At 40.5% G+C, this 21,354-nt stretch overlaps 1 long non-coding RNA gene across 1 annotated transcript in view; it reads left to right on the top strand.

The window, feature by feature from the left end:
* Positions 1-21,354, top strand: part of LOC134761127 (uncharacterized) — a 233,400-nt gene that overhangs the window by 192,808 nt on the left and 19,238 nt on the right. The window contains exon 5 of the long non-coding RNA XR_010139407.1: positions 17,915-18,007. This is a non-coding gene — a long non-coding RNA (uncharacterized LOC134761127). The remainder of the gene's footprint in view (positions 1-17,914; positions 18,008-21,354) is intronic.

The raw sequence follows: 21,354 nt of genomic DNA, 5'->3' as shown, positions 1-21,354 counted from the left end.
TCTTAGACCAAGCAGGACAAATAAAAATACTCCATAAATTCTTCATATTATTCCCTTCTTTTCCCTGTCATTACATCTCTCTCTCCACCCCTCAACATTGCGTTCATAATTTGCATCTTGGTCTCACGGCTGAAGGTCCTAATGAAACCTATTAAAGAGCCCGCATCGCCAAGTCAATCCTAAGCCAAAAGAACAAAGCAGGAGGCATCACGCTACCTGACTTCAAACTATACTACAAGGCTACAGTAACCAAAAGAGCATGATACTGGTACCAAAACAGAGATATAGATCAATGGAACAGAACAGAGACCTCAGAAATAACGTCGCATATCTACAACTATCTGATCTTTGACAAACCTGAGAAAAACAAGCAATGGGGAAAGGATTCCCTATTTAATAAATGGTGCTGGGAAAACTGGCTAGCTGGGAAAACTGGATCCCTTCCTTACACCTTATACAAAAATCAATTCAAGATGGATTCAAGACTTAAACATTAGATCTAAAACCATAAAAACCCTAGAAGAAAACCTAGGCATTACCATTCAGGACCTAGGCATGGGCAAGGACTTCATGTCTAAAACACCAAAAGCAATGGCAACAAAAGCCAAAATTGACAAATGGGATCTAATTAAACTAAAGAGCTTCTGCACAGCAAAAGAAACTACCATCAGAGTCAATAGGCAACCTACAAAATGGGAGAAAATTTTCACAACCTACTCATCTGACAAAGGGCTAATATCCAGAATCTACAATGAACTCAAACAAATTTACAAGAAAAAAACAACCCCATCAAAAAGTGGGCAAAGGATATGAACAGACACTTCTCAAAAGAAGACATTTATGCAGCCAAAAGACACATGAAAAAATGCTCATCATCACTGGCCATCAGAGAAATGCAAATCAAAACCACAATGAGATACCATCTCACACCAGTTAGAATGGCAATCATTAAAAAGTCAGGAAACAACAGGTGCTGGAGAGGATGTGGAGAAATAGGAACACTTTTACACTGTTGGTGGGACTGTAAACTAGTTCAACCATTGTGTAAGTCAGTGTGGCGATTCCTCAGGGATCTAGAAGTAGAAATACCATTTGACCCAGCCATCCCATTACTGGGTATATACCCAAAGGACTATAAATCATGCTGCTATAAAGACACATGCACACATATGTTTATTGCAGCACTATTCACAATAGCAAAGACTTGGAACCAACCCAAATGTCCAACAATGATAGACTGGAATAAGAAAATATGGCGCATATACACCATGGAATATTATGCAGCCATCAAAAATGATGAGTTCATGTCCTTTGTAGGGACATGGATGAAATTGGAAATCATCATTCTCAGTAAACTATCGCAAGGACAAAAAACCAAACACTGCATGTTCTCACTCATAGATGGGAATTGAACAATGAGAACACATGGACACAGGAAGGGGAACATCACACTCTGGGGACTGTTGTGGGGTGGGGAGAGGGGGGAGGGATAGCATTAGGAGATATACCTAATGCTAAATGGCAAGTTAATGGGTGCAGCACACCAGCATGGCACATGTATACATATGTAACTAACCTGCACATTGTGCACATGTACCCTAAAACTTAAAGTATAATAATAATAAAAAAATATATAAATGAAAAAAAAAGGAAACCTATTCTTGCATTTGCATTTGGGTTATTGTGCACAATATATCTGAGTGGTTCATGTATGAACCTCCAAGTAAGAAATTTCTTTCAATACTGAGTTCTAAGAAAAGCTTAGCTTATTTCGAGGGATGTTTTAGTTTACTCATTTATTTATTATTTCATGCTTTCTTTTTTGCTTTGACCACCAGAAGTCACACTCAAAACATTAGTTCAACTAGCACACATGGGACATTAAGGGCTGTGAATAAGTATTGTACCATCCTCGCCCCCATGCTGATCTTTCATTTAGATTTACATTTTTGAGTCCTAAATTTTCATTTTTATTTATGTTTTAGTATTTTAGCATGCATTTTAAAGTCACCTTAATTCCCATGTGCCAAAGGAGGAGTTATAAATATATTCACCCTGGGGAATCAGCCAGCCCAAGAACTTCCAGGATGATTGCTTGAAGGGCTCTTTTGATACAGACATTGGGGTGCATTTGGTTTTGGAGCCAAATTTTACAGAAATGTATCAATTTATTGGGCATTCTCCTGTGCATATTTTAGTAAAGAGCAAGCTTGGAGGATAGGATGTTTATGGGAAGTAAAGAGAAATGTGACAGTCAATTTAAAAAGGAACAAAAATAAATCATAGTGAGTCCTTTTAGGATTCACAAAGGGTTTTTGCATTCTTCTAGTCTAGAGGGCATGTTTGTATCTCACTTATGTATTGCTTCACTAATGAGTGGGAAAGTAAGACACTGACTAGACTATTAATATCCCTCTAAAGATAATAGTCATAAGTAAAAAAAAAATAGGATTTGCCCATTTCTCAGAATATAGAATGTTACAGATAGAGAGCAGTATTAGATTATGCCTATGACCTGGTTTCCATGGCAACACATTCATTATCTTATCTCATTCTTTTCTAAGTTAACCAATTTAACTGCCTTATCCCTTTTATCACACCTCCCCCTCATTAAACACTTACCAGATCCTTTTCTGATGCTATGTAGGCAGTATAACAGCTTTCACAGCTGCTTGCTGAATGAAATGGAAAAATGCGCACACACACTCACACACACACAACGCTCTGGGAGTATGTGTAGGGAGAGGAATTTCAACAGTATTTCAGGATCAAGGGATGCAAGTGGCAGGTATGTGTTCTATATATATACACATACACAGTGCATCCCTCTGGCACATTTTGTGCAGAAATGTGCCCCACCTTAGTGTACAGAGGTGCCATGTGTCGATTTGATCAAGTTTGGGTTCTCTTGACAGTGTGACAGGCTATTAATCACATGTGACCAAAATAGCACACAAAGGAGGGCACTTCTGTTTTTTTCTTTCCCTGGGTGGGAATGGGTGATTTGCTGAAACTCCTTGTCTTTGCAGTCTTTGTGGTTTCTTTTTTTAGATTTTGTCTTTGTGTCACCCTTCACCCTTATTAGAGGACTTCCATTTAGAATTGTGAAGTAGGTGTGTTATCTTTGGTGGCTGAGGTCATAGGGACGAAGTCAGCAGAATAGGGATTACATTAAAAAAAATAGACACCAATTTTATATTGGCTTGTTTCCTCCTGAGACCCATTGAGAGGATCATATGACTTCACAATTATTGCTTTAATGGCTTTATCTTACTTAAGGGGATGTAATATTCAGGAGTTAAAACATTTTAATGGCCAGGTCATGGTGACAGTAAATGCTTATCTTTGTATGTGTTTATAAATATGTAACCTGGCATATTTATTGTGTTTCCACGTATTCTATTTCAAAGTGAGGTAATCACATGCTATGCTGTTGGAAATTTCTAGTAGGAAGTAGTGAGCCTTTTATGCCAGAGTCAGCTGTCACATGCATTGCCTTGCTCAGGAGTGGCCTGGGCACTCGATGTGTCTAAGCCCTTCTATCCATGAGGAGAAATGGCCAAAAAGGAGTGGACTTGATTTCATAGTCCCTATAGCCCAAGAACATAAGTTATGTTGGCTTCATTTGTCACTGTGCCTGAGGTTGGAGTACAGATATGTGGAATCCTGTCTGCAGCAGAAAGGTTATGGGAGATGTGCAACATCAAAGCCAGGAGAGCAGGGTTCAACCACAATCTAAGGAAGAGTCAGCAGACATTTTCTGTAAATGGCCAGATAGGCTTTGCAGATCTTAGTCTGTTACAACCACTCAACTCTGCTTTTGTAACATGAAAGTGGACACAGACAACATATTAATGAATGCACATAGCTGTGTTTCAACAAAAATTTATTTACAGAAACAGATAGTGGGCTGAATTTGACCTGCAGGCCATGGTTTGCTGATCCCTGTTCTTAGGAATGGGACCAAGTACATAGTGATTACTGAGATGTGGAGTCAAGCAAGAAAGATGGGGTGATCAACAAATCTGTCAAGAGAAAAAGTAAGAAGTAATAGTAAAACCTGACAATTAAATTATAGTCACTGCATGCCAGTCAATCTTCTAAGTATTTTGCATAGATTAAATCATTGCACCTTCATAACAACAATCCCAGGAGAAAAGTACTGTTTGACTGGCTGAGAAACACGGAAGTTATATAATGATCCCAAGGTCACAACACTATTTAGTGACAAGGCTGGGAACCAAACACAGGTTTTAAAATTCATGTTCTTAATCAATGTGATTTATTCATACTGTAAAGCTGTCAAGTGAGAGGTGGTCAGGAGGAATTCTGGGGATGGAGTTCATATACCACAGGAGACATTATATTGTCTCAGAGTGGGCTGAATTTGAAAGCACAGAATGGGATGGACAGGCTGTACATCCACTACCCCGGCACCAAACTGCAATTGAGTGGGGCTGGAGAAAGGCAGAGGCTGACAGAAAATCTCCACTATGACGTTAACTTCCTTTGCATATGAAATATACAAAGAAATGTGTGTACAAATATACATATAAAAGAGTATACATATTTATAATGTAAGGAATAATAATAAACACCCTTGAACTCACCGTCCCACTTAGATTATTATTAAGATCATAGAAGGTTCCTCCAAGTGTCCCTCCCTAGTTCTACTCCATTCTGTCTCCCCCTAAAATAACTCATTATTTTTCAAATTTAATTAATATTTGCCTTGCTTTTCTTTATAGTTTTGTGACATATGTTTGGAGTCTAAACAGTATATTATTTGGTATTGTCTGTTTTTTATCTTTTGTATGAATGGAATAGAGACTATTTCCTCAGCATTAAACCTTTTAAATTCATACATCTTGTTCCATCTCATTGTAATTCATGTATTTCTATTGCTTTACAATATTCCATTGTATGAATATACTCTATTTATTTATTCATCCTGTTAATGGCCATTAGGTCTGCTTTAAGTTTTTAATCTATTATGGATGATGCTACTATAAACATTTATGTATGCATTTCATCTTATGGTGTACAAGTACAAAAATTTCTCTAGGAGATATTCGTATGAGTGAAATTCCTCGCTGATAGACTGTAAATGCATTTAAGAGGTAATGGAAAACTGGGTGCGGTGTCTCACACCTGTAATTCCAGCATTTTAGGAGGCTGATGTGGGCTGATGGCTTAAGTTCAGGGGTTCAAGACCAGCTTGGGCAACATAGCAAAACCTCATATCTACAGAAATACAAAACATTAGCAGAGCATGGTGGTACATGCCTGTAGTCCCAGCTACTCAGGAGGCTGAGGTGAGAGGATCTCTTGAGCCCGATGGTGGAGGCTGCAGTGAACCTGGATTCAGCCACTGCACTTTAAACTGGGTGACAAGGTGAGACCCTGTCTCAAAAAGAGGTAATGGAAAATTGTTTTCCAACATGGTTGTAACAATCTATTATGTCCACCAGCAGTGGCAGAGAGTTGGTGTGGCTCTATGTCCTTGCTAGCACTTCATGTTTGCTAGTCTGGTAGATGTGACACAGTGTTTCATTGTGGTTTTAACTTGTATTCCCCTGGTTGCACTTGAAGTTTTTTGCTCAGGCATTAATATTATTGCCCTCATACTCTTCCTAATTATTATGGACAAATATCACATAGACTCTTGCATGGTTTATGGGGAAACCTGCCTTTCTTATCTCCTTCACGCTGACAGGGTTAGTGGATAGGCAGCAATGCAAACACAGAAATATCCTCTCTGGATGCAATTGAACAAATTTGTGCCTCTGCATGAATCAAAATTCCATTATTTCTCCTAGGTTTTGGAGGGAGAAACACCCAGGTTTATTATAATAATATTCCATCTCCATCACAAACTAGCAGAAAGAACTTGAGAAAAGTTACTTAACATCTTGAAATGTTAGTTGCCTCAGTAATAAGATAAACATGATAGTATTCCTCAATGCTGGATATTGACTGTTGATTCTAAGCTCTTCCTTGTTTTTTAGGGGCTAAAATTCTGAAAACTACATTTTCCAGGCCCCCTGGTCAACAGTGTTCTGGTTTAGTTTTTCCAATGTGAGACATGTAGGCAGCAGCCCTTTAAGACAGGAGAAGCATTTGTTACTCTCTTGTTTTGGAGAATAGCCATGTAGACATGTAATGAACATGAAATTCACAGTAGCTTCCAGGTGAGCTTCTGTGAACCCCTACTTCAGTGTGACATGCAGATGAGATCATTGGCAGGGGCTTCCTGTGGTTCAAATATTTTCCAATTTCTTCAAAGCTAGCAGAAGTTCTCACCAGCCTTCAGTCTTTAGCCATTGTATTTAATACTCTCTGTATTAATCCATTTCTCTAAAACAAAGTGGTTTTTAAGAGAATTCTGAAATCTAAACCTGAATTCTGACTGCTATACATTACCTCACCCTAACTAACTACTTTGGGCCGTTGTGAAGATTCACAGAGTAATTCATGTATAATATCTAGTATGAGCCTGGCACATAGTGGGTATTCTATAAGCACTCACTTTCTCCACTTTTTTTTTTAAGAGGATTATCTCCAACTTTGAAATGTAGAAATGGAAACAGATGGAGAATGGTGAGGAAGCTTGCTTTAGACAGTAAATTAGGAGACCTTGGATGAGCGTGCATATGAAACTTGGTTTCCATGACACCCAGGCCAGGGCTTGAATGCATCTTCTCCAGCACTGCCAAATCTGCGGTGAGGGTCTCAAATGTCTGAGAGCCAGCTTTGTGAGCTGCTCGCCAGGTTCAGTCTCCACCAGGTGTGTCGGAATGCCAGCATCCCTCTCTCACTGCGACGCTGACTTTATAGTGTTTACTCTGAATTTCATTTAAAAAATCCCTACCTAGAGTTATTCCTTGATCAACTTCCTGCTAATACCTGCCAGGAAATTTTCTAAACCATTTTCTAGGTTGAGTCAACAAATAGAAACTACCTCCCTCCACACTGTTGAAGCTTCATCTGGAAAGTAATTGGTGTAGCTATGGCCTGTTCATTTCTCCACTGGCCTCAAACAGGCTTGAAATAAAGCTCAAAGTGTGACTGGTTAACAATCAGAAATGCTGACAGGCCTGAGCTCATTTCCTGAGACTCCTCTGCTACTGTGTTTTGGCATTTTCATAGTCCTTCATGAACAATCTCAGAAAAGCTAGGCTGCAAATCAAATTCTATCTTCAGAGTTCTTGCTCTTTTTAAAATATCGAAAGAAATGCTGCACGGAGAGGGGATGGTATCCTCTTCCCTTCTCGGCATCATCCTTCCCATCCATTCTCTGTCTGAATTAAGCAAAGAATGCCTCTGTTGTCCTCAAGTTTCTCCTTTCTAAACCTTTTCTCCTCTTTTAAGATCCCCCTTTACACATCAAAGTCTCAGTGTTCTGACTGAATGTGTATTACTGTGTTCCCTCTCCAAGGGACATATACATTTTTAAGGCCTGTTTCTGCCTGGTGTGGAAAGCTCTGCTTACTTTTGTCCTCAACACATATATAAAACGCCTTATGTGTAACTGGCATTACGATAGGCAGTGGGGAGAAGAATGCACAAACTCTTCCTGTTCGCAAGAAGTCCAGAAGGGAAGACATTACCATACAGTGTATTGTGCCAGCTTGTCTGTGGGAGCTCAGGCATGGGTATCAGAGAATGAGCTTGAAGAGCAACTTGGGCAAAGCAGGGGAGGACTCACACTGAGGTTGAGTAGCCGCGGGATTTCCATCCCTCTCTGGCTGCTGAAACTCCCTCTGGGGTATCCATGAGACTTTTCCTGCTCACTGGATCTGCTGGCAGAACATGTAGGGTGGCTTTGTCTGAGAGAGTCCAGCTTCAAGAGAGCCTCATCCTGAGGAGCTGAGAATGTGTTCTTTAGAAAAAGGGACATTACAGGGAGGTATGAGAGGAGCTGCTGGGAATTGGTGGGAGTGATGTGGGTGGCGGGAGTGATCTGCCACCTCTCTTTCCTCTACAACAAGGCAAGCCCCCTTAGGCACACACAATGTCAGCACAGAGCACAAGTGGCCAGGTACCTGTCGATTTGCCCATCTGTGCGTCTGCAGTTATAGTAAGGCATATTACCAGAGCTGACTGATGGGCTTCCCATGGTGCTCTTCGATCTCAGGCCAGACACCTCTGCAAGCCTCTAAGCAACTCCACAAGACTGACTCCAGGGCTGCAGAGTCAGGCCAGAAGTGTTAGAGATGGGCGTGTGCTTTTCAGAGAGAGAGGACATGATGATTCATTAGTCATTTATGGAACACCTGCCTTGGTCCAGCACTGCACTTGGTAAATGACAGAATCCCTGCCACAGACCAGCAGTGGAGACAAAATGTAAATTATCACAGCACAGAGCGGGGACCATCCCTTGGGAACTATCTGGAAAATATGTCAAGATTCAGGGAATTTAGTGGGAGACATGCTGGTATCAGGGGTTGGAGACCTGGTTTAGAGGCTTTGGAATTAGGAAACTTTCGTAGTTTTAGTGCCTTAAAAGCACATCGTGAGATAGGGACCTGGGTAAGTCATTTACTTGGGCAATGATCTCAGACAGCACAGTAAGAGTGTGGGGAAGTGGGACAGGGTGGGTGGCGAAGGCCAATAAAGGTGCATTGGTAAGCAGGTCACTGCCATGGGCAACAGGTGTCAATCCTGATGGGGACCTTATAAGGGGATATTTAGAGCCCATTTCAGATTCTGTCCCTGTAAGGGGTGAGGAAGCTGGGACATTTACTCACTAGCTCCTATCACAGCTCAGCATTGAGAGTGGCCCCCAGGACTTTACCTCCTTGGCACTTCTGGTCTGTCCTGAGCCCAGACTCAGCATATGCCCAGGACACGAGAGTGTGCATATGGAAATAGTCTGTGGGTGACCTCAAGGTGGCAAGAAAGGCCCTGGATGGGCCCTGATACTTTCTGCTATGGGAGCCAATAGAAGGGAAAAGACACATCATGAAGCTACTTGAATCAGGGGTATTGGCTGTGAAATGCTGTACCCTCTAAGCTTCATTTTACTTTTTCAATTTTGTTTACTCTTTTTGATGGATGGAGGGAGGGTCAGATTATCCGAAGTGTCCTTTTTCCCATTTTTATACTATGGTCACCTATGTCAGAATAAAGTAAAAAAGAAAAAATGCATATATAGGCTGGTTTGTGTTAATTAGGGTATATGAGCGTGTGAACGTATATGTTTACATTCATTTACATATAAAGGTGTAGGTGTATATTTGTTTGTACATCTTATATATGGATTTTGTGATTTCTCAGTAAAATAATACTAGCCAAAAAGGAGGAGGGTCATTCTTTTAATATGCTCACACTGGGGCCCTCCTATTTTACTTGGTGATCAGTTTATTTCAGTTTAGCGTATGTTAAAAACAACGTTAGCTCTGCCTTCTGTGTTTTATCTCTAGAGTTAGGTTTATTACTTAGTGCTTTACTGGGGAGACTAGTCTGACAAGTTTTGATTTTAGAGCCATCTCATTTCCTGGCAAAGCATCTCCATCTTTTCCTACTGTTTTTTAAGGCAGGAATAAAGAGTGGTCTTTTTTTTATACCAAGGAGAGTATCAGGCAATTGGATTAAAGGAAATTGAATACATTTGGCCTTGTTTGTCAAATCCGTTTGTGGTTTTCCTCATTTGTAAAATGGGAATGATGCTGTCTGTTGCAGAGGCTGATTGTCAATATGTAATGAGATAATGGATCTAAGAAGACTTCTAGACTCCAATGTCAGGAGGCTTCAAGGAGAGACTAAGAGGCGGCCTGATTCCAGGAACATCTAAGAACTTTACCCAGTGTGTGTGTCGGAGCATGGGGTTAAGGCAGTAAACAGCTTTACTTCTACTCACACAGCCCAAAGACACCTCTGTGAAAAGGAAGAGCTTCCTGTGAGCAATCTAAGTCCATCAACTGTATGAGCAAAAACTGTATGAGAGAAAAGTGGATGTGGCAGAGAGTGGGAAGTGCTAATAATACCTTTGGAAGGTCCACTCCATCGGATGCCATTCTTGTGGCTCTACAACAGCATTTCACTTCTTCTGCATGCTATTTTTCTATAGCAGTCATTGTTATTATCATTCTAGAAAAAATGTGGCTTAGAGAGTAACTTCAGAAAAGCATTTGAATCCAGGTCTGTCTGATGCTGAAACTTATCTTCCTTCTGCACGGTGTTGCAAACCCAAGAAAGAAGCCTGGTATTGCTACTTAAAGCAGCCTACAGTCATCATTGTTACAATGCTGCTTTTTTGTAGTGGAAGAGGGAAACATAGGAGGCCTTGTATAACTGTAATAGGTTCATTACCTGATGCACACAGTAAGTCAATGAATTGAGACACTGTTTCAGCAGAGAAAGGTTTAGTCATAGGGCCACCAAATGAGGAGATGGGGGGAACCCTCAAATCCCTCTCCCTGAGGTTAGGGTTTTTTAAGGATTTTGGAGTGGACCGAATTGTGGAGAATGTTGACTGGTTGAAGAGTGCAGGGTAAAGTCATGGGACAAGGGGATGAAGAAACTATATTTTTATTCTGATTTGATTCCTCTGTGGGGGTCTTCCAACTGATTGGCTTCAGCCATTCCACTGGAATTTGGGATCTCAAAGACATCTTAAGTGATGCTTAAACAAAAGCGTTATAATTCTGTCAGAGATCTTGTCTACAGCAGCAATGGGGATGCAAATTGTCACTATCTAGTGCTATGTGATTTTGGCAAGGAAGTGGGCCAAGTGCAGCATGACTGATGTTTAATTATAACCATATTTCTGTTCAGAATTCTTGTTAACCCTGTGAAGATGGCTTCGCTTGCTTATTGGCTGAAGGTCTACAAGGACTCGATTCACATATCTGATCATACCTGGAGTCCAGACTTTCTCCTGATGCCTGGTAAGAACCCTAGGTTCAAGGATGCCTTTACTGTGTCCCCGAAATTTTCCTCCTAACCTCAGGATTAGTTCTCACTCACAGCTCCAGTCTCTATTCCATGCATTTCTTATCCACACTCTTTTCCAGGCATCCCATTTTTTTACAATTCCTAAACTTGCCACACTAGTCCATGCATCCATGCCTCTGCCTTAAAATGCCCCTTTTCTTTCCCACAATTATCTTGCTCTTGTTCTTTTTCTAGGGCTCATATCATGTGTCTTCTTTCCCATGCAACCTTTTTAGATCTGCCCAAGCAGAATTTACTACTCCCTTCGTTGTGTCATCACAAACCTATGCCGTTTTGCACTTAACTCATTGCATTGCCATTATAAATTTGTTTTTCCATGGCAGAAACTGTTAAGACTCAGCAACAGTGTGTTGTGTGTTCCTCTATATTTCCCAGACCCCTTTGCCATTAGGTTGGCTCCATATGACTGAGTTCTGGCCAATGAGGTATGGGCAGAAGTGATGTGTACCAATTCCGAGCTCGACTTTTGAAATCATCCCATGTGATCCTCCCGCCATCTACCAGCCATCTCTTTTTGATCTTGAAGGTCTTATGCCTCAGATTGTGTAACTACAGGATGAAGGAAGGCCACTCAACCCACATTTGGACATGATGTAAGCAAGAAATAAACTTGTAATGTATTAAGCCACTAAAATGTTGGGTATGTTGGGCAGATGGCATTAATTACCTTGATTAACATGATATCTGTTTTTCCTGTTATTTGTGAGTTCCTTGTGGATGAGGATGTTGACTAGTTATCTAGGCATTCTTAACACCAAGCAAAAGTACAATAACTAAGAAAGACAAGTGAAGACATTTCTCATGAAATTTCAAGTAAGGGCATTTCAATTGCTTAAACAGCTAAAGTTTTCAAGGTCCAGTGGCACATTCTCATCTTGGCTGACAATCAGATAAGAGGATTCCTATGTGGCTGCAGCTTTATCAGCTTGGATGGGTTGCAAAGTCAGCCACTCAAGATTGGCTGCCAGTTTGTACCTTGTGTTTTCTGCTACAGTTCTCTTTTCCCTTCTTTTGTGCTGTGGAAATATATTCGCAGAGCACTCAGGTTTCGTGTTCCAGGTTAGAATACAATTATTCCTGCTTTATGTTTCTTCATTCACTCCATCTCTGATTCTGAAAATGGAGGGAATAGTCAGGTCCATCTTCCCCCTGAGAGTCTGGTCTGACCACCAGCCTCATGAGAAATGTTTGTGATGGACTCTACCCAATAGAACTAAGGAATTGGTGAATGGAGGAGCACAGGCTGTGTAGATGTCCATATTGATTACAAATATCATAACTGATTTGAACTATATTATTTATATAAATCTCGAAGACTTCTCTAAAAATTTCAATTTCCTAGGGCAATGGCCAAAACATATAGTATTGGTTGTGGCAAGAACCAAGAGTCAAGTCAACTAAGTACCAATTATATAAATGTTATTTCATTTCATCCTCTAGAGCAATTCTAGGGAGCTGCATGCCTGTTTATCAGATGAGGGAAAGAGATTCACATGGGCTGGTTAAGCATGTCTAGAATCCCACATTTGCACACAGCACAGGCTGTCTAGCTCTCTGTCCTTGTTGTTTCTACTCTACTGTGCTCTGTGACCTTATTTCTCAGTTTCCTTTTTGAGCCTCGTTTAACTGCCCAATGTCCTATGCGTGTCCCAGCTCCTCAGTTCCTCCTGGCTTGAGCTGGTACGTGTGATTTTCCTTCTCTGTCGTTGTTTCCTCTTTTGCAGCAATTTGCTGCTTGGACAAGAGAAGACACAAACCACAGTGAGTGCACTTACTCTTCCAGTGAGAGCGCTCCTTCCTCTCTCACTACACTGGGATATGGTCACCCCAGAAAACTTCTACTGTTATTCTGGTTGGAAGACAAAAATTGGAGACTGTTGCATATTTTTCTTCCCACTAAGACTGAGAAAGAATTATCTCAAGTGAACTAAATCCTCTGGTCATGAATAGATCACACTGATTGATTATCCGGGAGGTACTAGATTATTCTCAGAACAGAGTCCTTACCTCCTGTTTTTAGAAAGTCTGAATGTCTGGAGTTTCATCTAGGAAGAACAGTTAAGGCTTCTTAAAGGTACTGAGACACTACAGTGAAGATCATATTGGATTCTGCAGCTTGAAAGGAAGCCGGGTGCAGACAAAAGAGATGGTAAATACCTACTCATAGTGGGCGTGGGTGTGTATCTCTGTGCAGCTCCTCTGTGGCTTTCTGTCCTTCAGATTCATAATGTGCCTACTGTCAAAATTCCTATTTGGAATGATAGTAAAGTAATACATTATAGAGTTAGGAAGACTTGATTTCCAATCCCAGCTCAGTCACTCATTAGCTCACTAGTTGTGTATATTGGGCAAGTCAATTCACCTTTTAATCGTCTCAGTTGTCTCACATGTATGTAATTAGTATGTGGAATAACCATAATGCTTGGGGTATAATCAAGGTGCAGCAGTTTTTCTGCCTCCTCCTCCTTGTCTTATATTGTTCTTTTGAACTTTTTTTTTTTTTTTTTTTTTTTTATTGGAGAAGGGCTTTTCTATGCCACTATACAAAAGCTCAGGAGTCTCCATAACTTTTCTGTTCATTCTCAGAAAACCTGTGTCTACTTTAAATAAAGGAATACGAAAAGAACAATAAAACACACTTGTAATTCTGGAACAACATGTCCAGCCCAGACATTAATCATGACTTTAATCTTCATTCAAATATAAGACTTCCCCTACCTGGGGAAGACCTGCATTTCATGGCCACCTGCCTTCAGGGAAGACAGTGTGATGACTTGACTTTTCTTTCTTGTCCCAGCATTTACTCCTTTCCCTGGTTTGCTAGCAGAGGTTTTGTCCTTGCCAGGGTGAAAATTTATAGAGTGTGGAGGGCAAAAAAGGATACAAGAAAGTTCTTATGCATCTGACAACTGGTGTTCTCCTTCTCTGGCTCCTTGCTTTTGAGGTCTGGCAGAGTTTAGAGCCCCCCTGTATTTCTCTCTCAAAGGACACTTTCATGAGCTATTTGGGAATTCCTTTTACTTAGATCCCTTTTTTTGCAAAATCCTTAACCTCCAAGGAGGATCCCTAGCTTTTATCCACTTTTATCTCCTACCTGCTGGGGGCCACTTACCTCTCTAGTTTTAAAAAATGGTCTATGGTAGGCAGAATCCTAAAATGACCATAAATAACCTTTACCTTTGTATAATTCCCTCCGCTTGAAAGTGAGTGGAATCTTAGACTATGATGAGATATGACTTCTGTGATTTTTACACTACACGGCAAAAAAAGGTCTGCACATGCAACTAATATTAATTCATTAGTTGACTTTGTACTTAAGTGTAGGTTACTTTAGCAATCACTTGACTTTGAGTTAAACAAAAGGGAGATTATTCAAGTTGGCTGCATCTAATCACACAAACCCTTTAAATCTGGGCCTAGAGGTCAGAGACAGAGGAAGTCATATATTTGAAGTGTGAGAGGGATTTTCTGTTGCTGGTTTTTAAGATGGATGAGGCCATGTGGTAAGTAATGTGGGTGGCATTTAGGAGCTGAGAGCAGCCCCAGCTGATAGCTAGCAAGGAAACAAAGACTTTCATTCTACAGCAGCAAGTAACTGAATTTGGCCAACAACCTGAATGAGCTTGGGAGCAGATTCTTCCCTGGAGCCTCTGGAAAGGAATGCAGCTCAGCTGATACCTTGATTATAGCTCCTTAAGGCCCTGAATAGAAAACTGAGTTATGCTGTGCCTGGACTTCTGACCTGCAGAACTGTAAGCTAGTAAATGAATGGCATTTTAAAGCACTAAGTTTGTGATACTTTGTTACACAGCATTGGAAAACTAATACAGTGCCTAAGAGGAGCCTGTGCTGCCTCTTTTATGCATACCACTATTGTTGGGTGCCTGGAAAATACATACCCCTTGCACTGACAAAACCTGCAGATGCACACCTTTACTAATGCACTGAACTTTAGAAAGCACTAAATCGACTTGCCAGGTTGTGTTCCCTGTCCTCCACTATTTAGAGGACAAGGGTTGTATTTCAGTCCACTGAGTATCCAGAAGACACATATTAGCCTTCCTGAGTGATTCATTCAAAGACCTTCCTCATCACTGAACTTGAGTCTGCATGCTTGAGTGAGTAGGGGGAACTGGTCTGCCAATTCTCTCTGTTCCCTGTGGGGACTTTGAGGAACTTCCCCAGGAGTCCCTGGCTCATCTTTTGTTCTTCCAGGGATTAGAGAAAGTCAGTGTGGCAAGCTCTATGAGGGCACAGAAATGAAGAGGGGATGGGTTAGGGTTTTGACTTTTCACCAGTCCACATGTCTTTAGAAAACTTGGAAGTCTTCTCATAGACAGCCTGGTTTTATTTCTGTCTTTTCTAAATCCTCTGGGTTGGTGAATAATGCCCCACAAATGACTAGAGTAAACCAGTCTTAGAAAATGGCTGGCAGTGAGGGAGGCCACTTGTTAAATTGACCCTGGTTTCCCAGATGGTCTCAAATGGTTACTCTTGGCAGTCTAGGGATGTTTCTTGGGTGAGGAAAGGAGGTAGTCAGAACATAGCTTTTTCTAGATCAGTGGTTCTCAAACTCTGGCCTGCATCAGAATCACCTGAAGGCTTATTAAAACAGAAATTACTGGGCCTCACTCCCAGAGTTTCTGATTCAGTGGGTCTGGTGTGGGGTCTGATAATTTACATTTCTAATAAGTTGCTAAATTATTAATGCTGCTAGTCTGGAGGCTACATTTTGAGTATCATTTCTCTGTAGATATATTTCAAAGGAAATGTTCTCTTTCCATATTCTAACCTTTTTTCATATCTGTGATTTGCCTATAGAAGCCAATCAATGTGGAAATAGTTCTCAAACATTTCCTTTTATATCCAGCATTTTGTCTGGCATCTAACTTTGGCATGTACACCTGTTGTGTCTTGGTGCCTTCCTCAAAACTTAATTTTAACATCTTGTTTTCGGTAAAAAGTGGAAAACATTAACTACTTTTTGGGCAGATTGTGATCATTAAATAAGTTGGTATATAGAGAAGAAATACATGTTGGCACCCTTATCTGTGCTTCCCAGCCCAACTGCTTGCTGTGAATATTTGGGGTGGGATCTGAGAGTTTAAAGACCACTGGACACAATAATTAATTTTTGAAGGAATTGACCCTGGGAGGGTAGGTAATCAGTTCTTTTGAGAAGGCATTAAGAGGACATTGGAAGTAGATGTTTTACTGATTTCTCAGTGGCCTGCAGCTTGTGAAATAACAAACCTGATCCTGAAAAGTGACTGTAAAGTTAGTAAAAAAATTGTTTGGATCATATATCCTTAATCCCAAAAGAACTCCCAAGAGAATCTCCCAAAGGACAATACTTAATGCATGCACTGTCCTCCTCTGAGCCCACAGGCTTCTCACATAGCTGTGAAGAGTCCAGCACTTAGCTGAGGCCTCAGCGGCTATGACATGGCTTCAAACAAGCCATCTGCAAAATATCTAGAAAGACAAGTGTGTACCATCTTCTTTCTTTCTGGTCTCTAATTTATTGGCAGAGAAATGTTAAGTGGATTTTTTTTTTAAAGCGTCACCATATTGCAGAAACAGATTGAAGGAAGATGGATTTGGGGGAATAGAATTCGCTACAGGAGAGAATCCAGGTCCTGAGAATGAAGGCATGTGGCTGAGGCCACAGCCCGTGCAACCTCCCTGAATAAAGTGAAAGCTTCTTAACTATGAAGAGCCATAACACAAGCACCATTTCTTGAGCAATTACTTTGTGCAAAATCCTGTGCTACATGCTTTTTATAAATTGTTTAACTTTTAACAAATGCATGAGTTAATTACTATTATTATTCCAGTTTTACAAGTAGGGCAATACACATAGTCTTTTTAAGGTTGCACAGCTATGAAGTGGTGAAGTCAGAATTTGAAGCTGTGGTTAGTCAGACTACAAGTTGTAGAAAACTTAAAATGAGATCAAGCATTATTGTTCAAATTTACTAACCCCATGTTATGAACTGAATTGTGTTCTGCACAAACTAACATGTGGAAGCCCTAACCCTCAATATTACTGTCAGCCTTTAAAAAAGCAATTAATATTAAAGAGGTCAAAGGTGGGGCATTAATCCAATATGATGGTATCCTCATAAAAAGAAGAAGGGACACTCGGAAATCACATGCATAGATAAAAAAACTCTTTGAGGACACAACAAGAAGGTGGCCATCTGCAATCCAAGAAGACAAGCCTCAGGGGAAACTAAACCTGCTGATACCTTGAACTTGGACTTCCGGTCTCCAGACTCTACAAGAGTGAGCAAATAAATATTTTTTGTTTAAGCCAACCACTCTGTGGTATTTCATTATGGCAGCCCTAGCAAACTAGTGTACCATGCCACCTTGATGGGTGGAGTGTACTTTGCTTTCCCTTGACTTTGAGTTTGGTGATAGAATAGTCTTTGGTTGGTGGAATGTTAGTAGACTTGATATATCGAGTAGAGACTTAAAAAACATCTGGGTAGTTTGACTTGCTCTCTTATGCCTGTGATTGTGAGAAGAACATACTCTGCCTAGGCGGTTCAAGGAAAATGAGAGACACATGGAGTATAGCCTTGCAGCTTGAAGTAGAGGTACCTGGCTGAACCCAGCCTATGTCAGGCAACTCTTAGATGCAGTGGTTTGAAGCCAAGCTGCCCCCAACTGGCCCCTATACCCATGACAGTAAATGATCATTGTCTTAAGCTCCTGAGTTTAGGGGTGTTCTGTTACACAGCATTACTGTGGCAGTAGCTAACTGATCAAAGGTCGGAATAGGAAACTTTACAATGTTTCTACACAATAATTTATCTGGCCATTCATTAGAGAGAAGGTGGATAAGTAATACCTCTAATAATTCTTCCAACAATTCAAATTAGGAGAAGTTACATTTCTCTAAAAGTATAAATAAAGTGGATTGAACTATTATTTATATCTCTTCCAGGACAATATTTGAGAAAAAGAAAGAAAGATAAGAAGATGGACTTTTTAGACTCAGTTATACTGCTGAGTTCAAATGTCTTGGAACTTAATAGCTGTGAGTGACCTGGCACAAGTTATAACACCTCATTAAAATTCAATTTTTCTATCTGTAAAATGGAGATGCTAACAATATTATCCTTTTTACCCGCATTGGTCCTGATTCCCTAATTGGAAAATTCTGACTCAGAGTGTCTACTTATGGTCAAGAAATCTTGAAGGGACAGAGGTAGGGTATGTTTGAGAAACACAAACATTTAGGGAATTGATTTGGTATCCAGGTATGTGGAGATATTTAGCCCAGAGGAACCAGCAGTACAGGATGGGCTGCTTTTCTTGCTGCCCTGTGTTGATTTTAGTTTTGAATCCTTAGCATGCAGGCTGAGGGAGAAGATTGTAATCCCAGACCTTCAGAGATGGAAGAGCCTACCTGGGTACTATAGAGTGTAGGAGTTTTCTCAATCTTGATTGACTTAAAAGCTCTAGATCAACAAGTTGGGGTCCTGATTAATAATTCAGATTCCATGTTTCAGAAGTTCTTTGTGTTGTGACCTGGGAAAAATTACTTAGTGTTTTTTTTAGTGTCTGTTTCTTGATTTGTAGAAAGAGGTTAATAGTACTGAGTCCCTTACAGTGTAAAGATTTCTGTAATTATTAAAATCACATTAAACCAAGGCTACTATAAAGCTTTTAGTACAGCATCAAGCTGCCAAACAGTCCTCACAAATATAATTTTGAAATATTTCATTTATTCACTCCTAGCCCCTCCTTTTGCAGATAAGTAAACTGAGGTTCCCCGAGGCAAGCTGACCTTCCCAAAGTCACAGGACACTAGATGTCATAGCTAAGACTAGACAGAAAATCTTCGCAAATGACAGCTACATAATGAAGAGACATTCTCACCTGTTCACATTTTAAGATGCACATGTATCCTGGAGGCCCAGGAAAGAAGTCTAGAATTATACATTATCAGTATTGAGAATGATCCAGCATCTAGCCTGTCACTATTGCAAGAATACTCTCTATAGTTTCTATCAGTAGCTTGGGTTCACCGGTTTTACCACTAGTGACAGGAATCTCATTACCTACTGTGTCAACACATTCCACCTTGAACAGCTTGTTAGAAAACTGTTCTTTATATTGAGACTTAATACAACTTCCACTTCTGAAACCACACAGAATGAATGAATGAATGAAATGAATCTAATGCTTCTTTTTAATTTTTTTTACAGCATGGCCTTTGAATATTTGAAGACAGCTCTTGTGTCTCATGCTCTCATCAATTCTTCCATCAATAAATTATTTAGGTCAATTTAGGTTGAGTTTTCCATTTATTACCACTAAAAGAATCCTGATACACACTATTCAATACACACTTGCTGAGTAAGTGTGTATTGAACCGTGTGTGTCAGGATTCAATACACACTTATTCAGCAAGTGTGTATTGAACAGTGTGTATCAGGAATCTTCTAGTGGTAATTCATGGAAAACTCAAACTGACCTAAATAATTTATTTTTTTATTATTTTATTTTATTTTTTTATTTTTTGAGATGGAGTCTCGCTCTGTTGCCCAGGCTGAGTGCAGTGGTGCGATCTCGGCTCACTGAAAGCTCCACCTCCCAGGTTCACGCCATTCTCCTGCCTCAGCCTCCTGAGTAGCTGGGACTACAGGCGCCCACCACCACGCCCGGCTAATTTTTTGTATTTTTAGTAGAGACGGGGTTTCACTGTGTTAGCCAGGATGGTCTCGATCTTCCGACCTCGTGATCCACCTGCCTCGGCCTTCCAAAGTCCTGGGATTACAGGTGTGAGCCACCGTGCCTGGCCTGACCTAAGTAATTTATTCGTTAATTTATCCACTCATTCATTCATCTATTTGGCAAATTCTTACTGAGTACATTTTATGTTTCAGACACTGTTCTGGATGCTGAGGATAGAACAGTAAATAAAACAGTCTATAGCCACAAGGAGCTTGCCTTCTAGTGTGTGAAGATAGAGAAACAACAAGTTAATGTGTTCATGTCAATAAATACATATGCAATATTTCAGGTGATAAGTGATATGGAAAAAACTAAGCACAATGAAGGGCACAGAGAATGCCAAGGAGTAGGGATATGGGAGTGTGAAGTATTTAACTGAAAACTTAAGAGGCAGGGCCCAATTTATTTCTCCATCTTCTTTCATCTGTGATTCTCTCAGGTCTGCTTTGTGCTAGACTGGCTTTCCTGATGGGAGCAATTTGGCTGCCAGTGGACCAGGGCTATGTGGACCAGGCTATTTTCTCATTTATGTCAAGGAAGTTAGGATATTCCTCTGTGTCCAGGGGAATATCATTCACTGATTAGCTTTGCCCTTGACATATTCTCATACAAACTTATAGAGGGATATGTCTGATATAGTTTGGCTCTGTGTCCCCACCCAAATCTTATCTTGAATTGTACGCCCATAATTCCCATGTGTTTTGAGAGGGACACAGTAGGAGATCATTTGAATCATGGGGGTGGTTTCCCCCATACTGTTCTCATGGTAGTTAATAAGTCTCATGAAATCTGATGGGTTTATCAGGGGTTTCCACTTTTGTTCTTCCTCATTTTCTCTTGCTGCCACCATGTAAGAAGTGCCTTTCACCTCTCGCCATGATTCTGAGGCCTCCCCAGCCGTGTGGAACTGTAACCCCAATTAAACCTCTTTTTCTCCCAGACTTGGGTATGTCTTTATCAGCAGCATGAAAATGGACTAATACAGTAAATTGGTACCAGTAGAGTGCAGCATTGCTGAAAAGAAACCCGAGAATGTGGAAGCGACTTTGGAACTGGGTAACAGGCAGGGTTGGAATAGTCTGGAGGGCTCAGGAGAAGACAGGAAAATGTGGGAAACTTTGGAACTTCCTAGAATCTTGTTGAATGGCTTTGACAAAAATGCTAATAGTGATATGAACAATAAGGTCCAGACTGAGGTGGTCACAGATGGAGATGATGAACTTGTTGGGAACTGGAACAATGGTGACTCTTGTTATGTTTTAGCAAAGAGACTGGTAGCATTTTGCCCATGCCCTAGAGATTTGTGGAACTTTGAACTTGAGAGGGATGATTTAGGGTATCTGGTGGAAGAAATTTCTAAGCAGCAAAGCATGCAAGAGGTGACTTTGGTCCTGTTAAAGGCATTCAGTTTTAAAAGGGAAACAGAGCATAAAAATTTAGAAAATTTGCAGCCTGACAATGCAATAAAATAGAAAATATTATTTTCTGAGTTGAAATTCAAGCCAGCTGCTGAAATTTGCACAAGTAATGAGGAGCTCAATTTTAATCCCCAAGACAATGGAGAAAATGTCTCCAAGACATGTCAGAGGTCTTCACAGCAGCCCCTCCCATCACAAGCCCAGAGGCTGAGGAGGAAAGTGGTTT

The sequence above is a fragment of the Pongo abelii genome, chromosome 2 (genome assembly GCF_028885655.2).
Source record: "Pongo abelii isolate AG06213 chromosome 2, NHGRI_mPonAbe1-v2.0_pri, whole genome shotgun sequence".
NCBI lineage: Eukaryota > Metazoa > Chordata > Mammalia > Primates > Hominidae > Pongo > Pongo abelii.
This window is presented reverse-complemented; position numbering and strand designations above follow the sequence as displayed.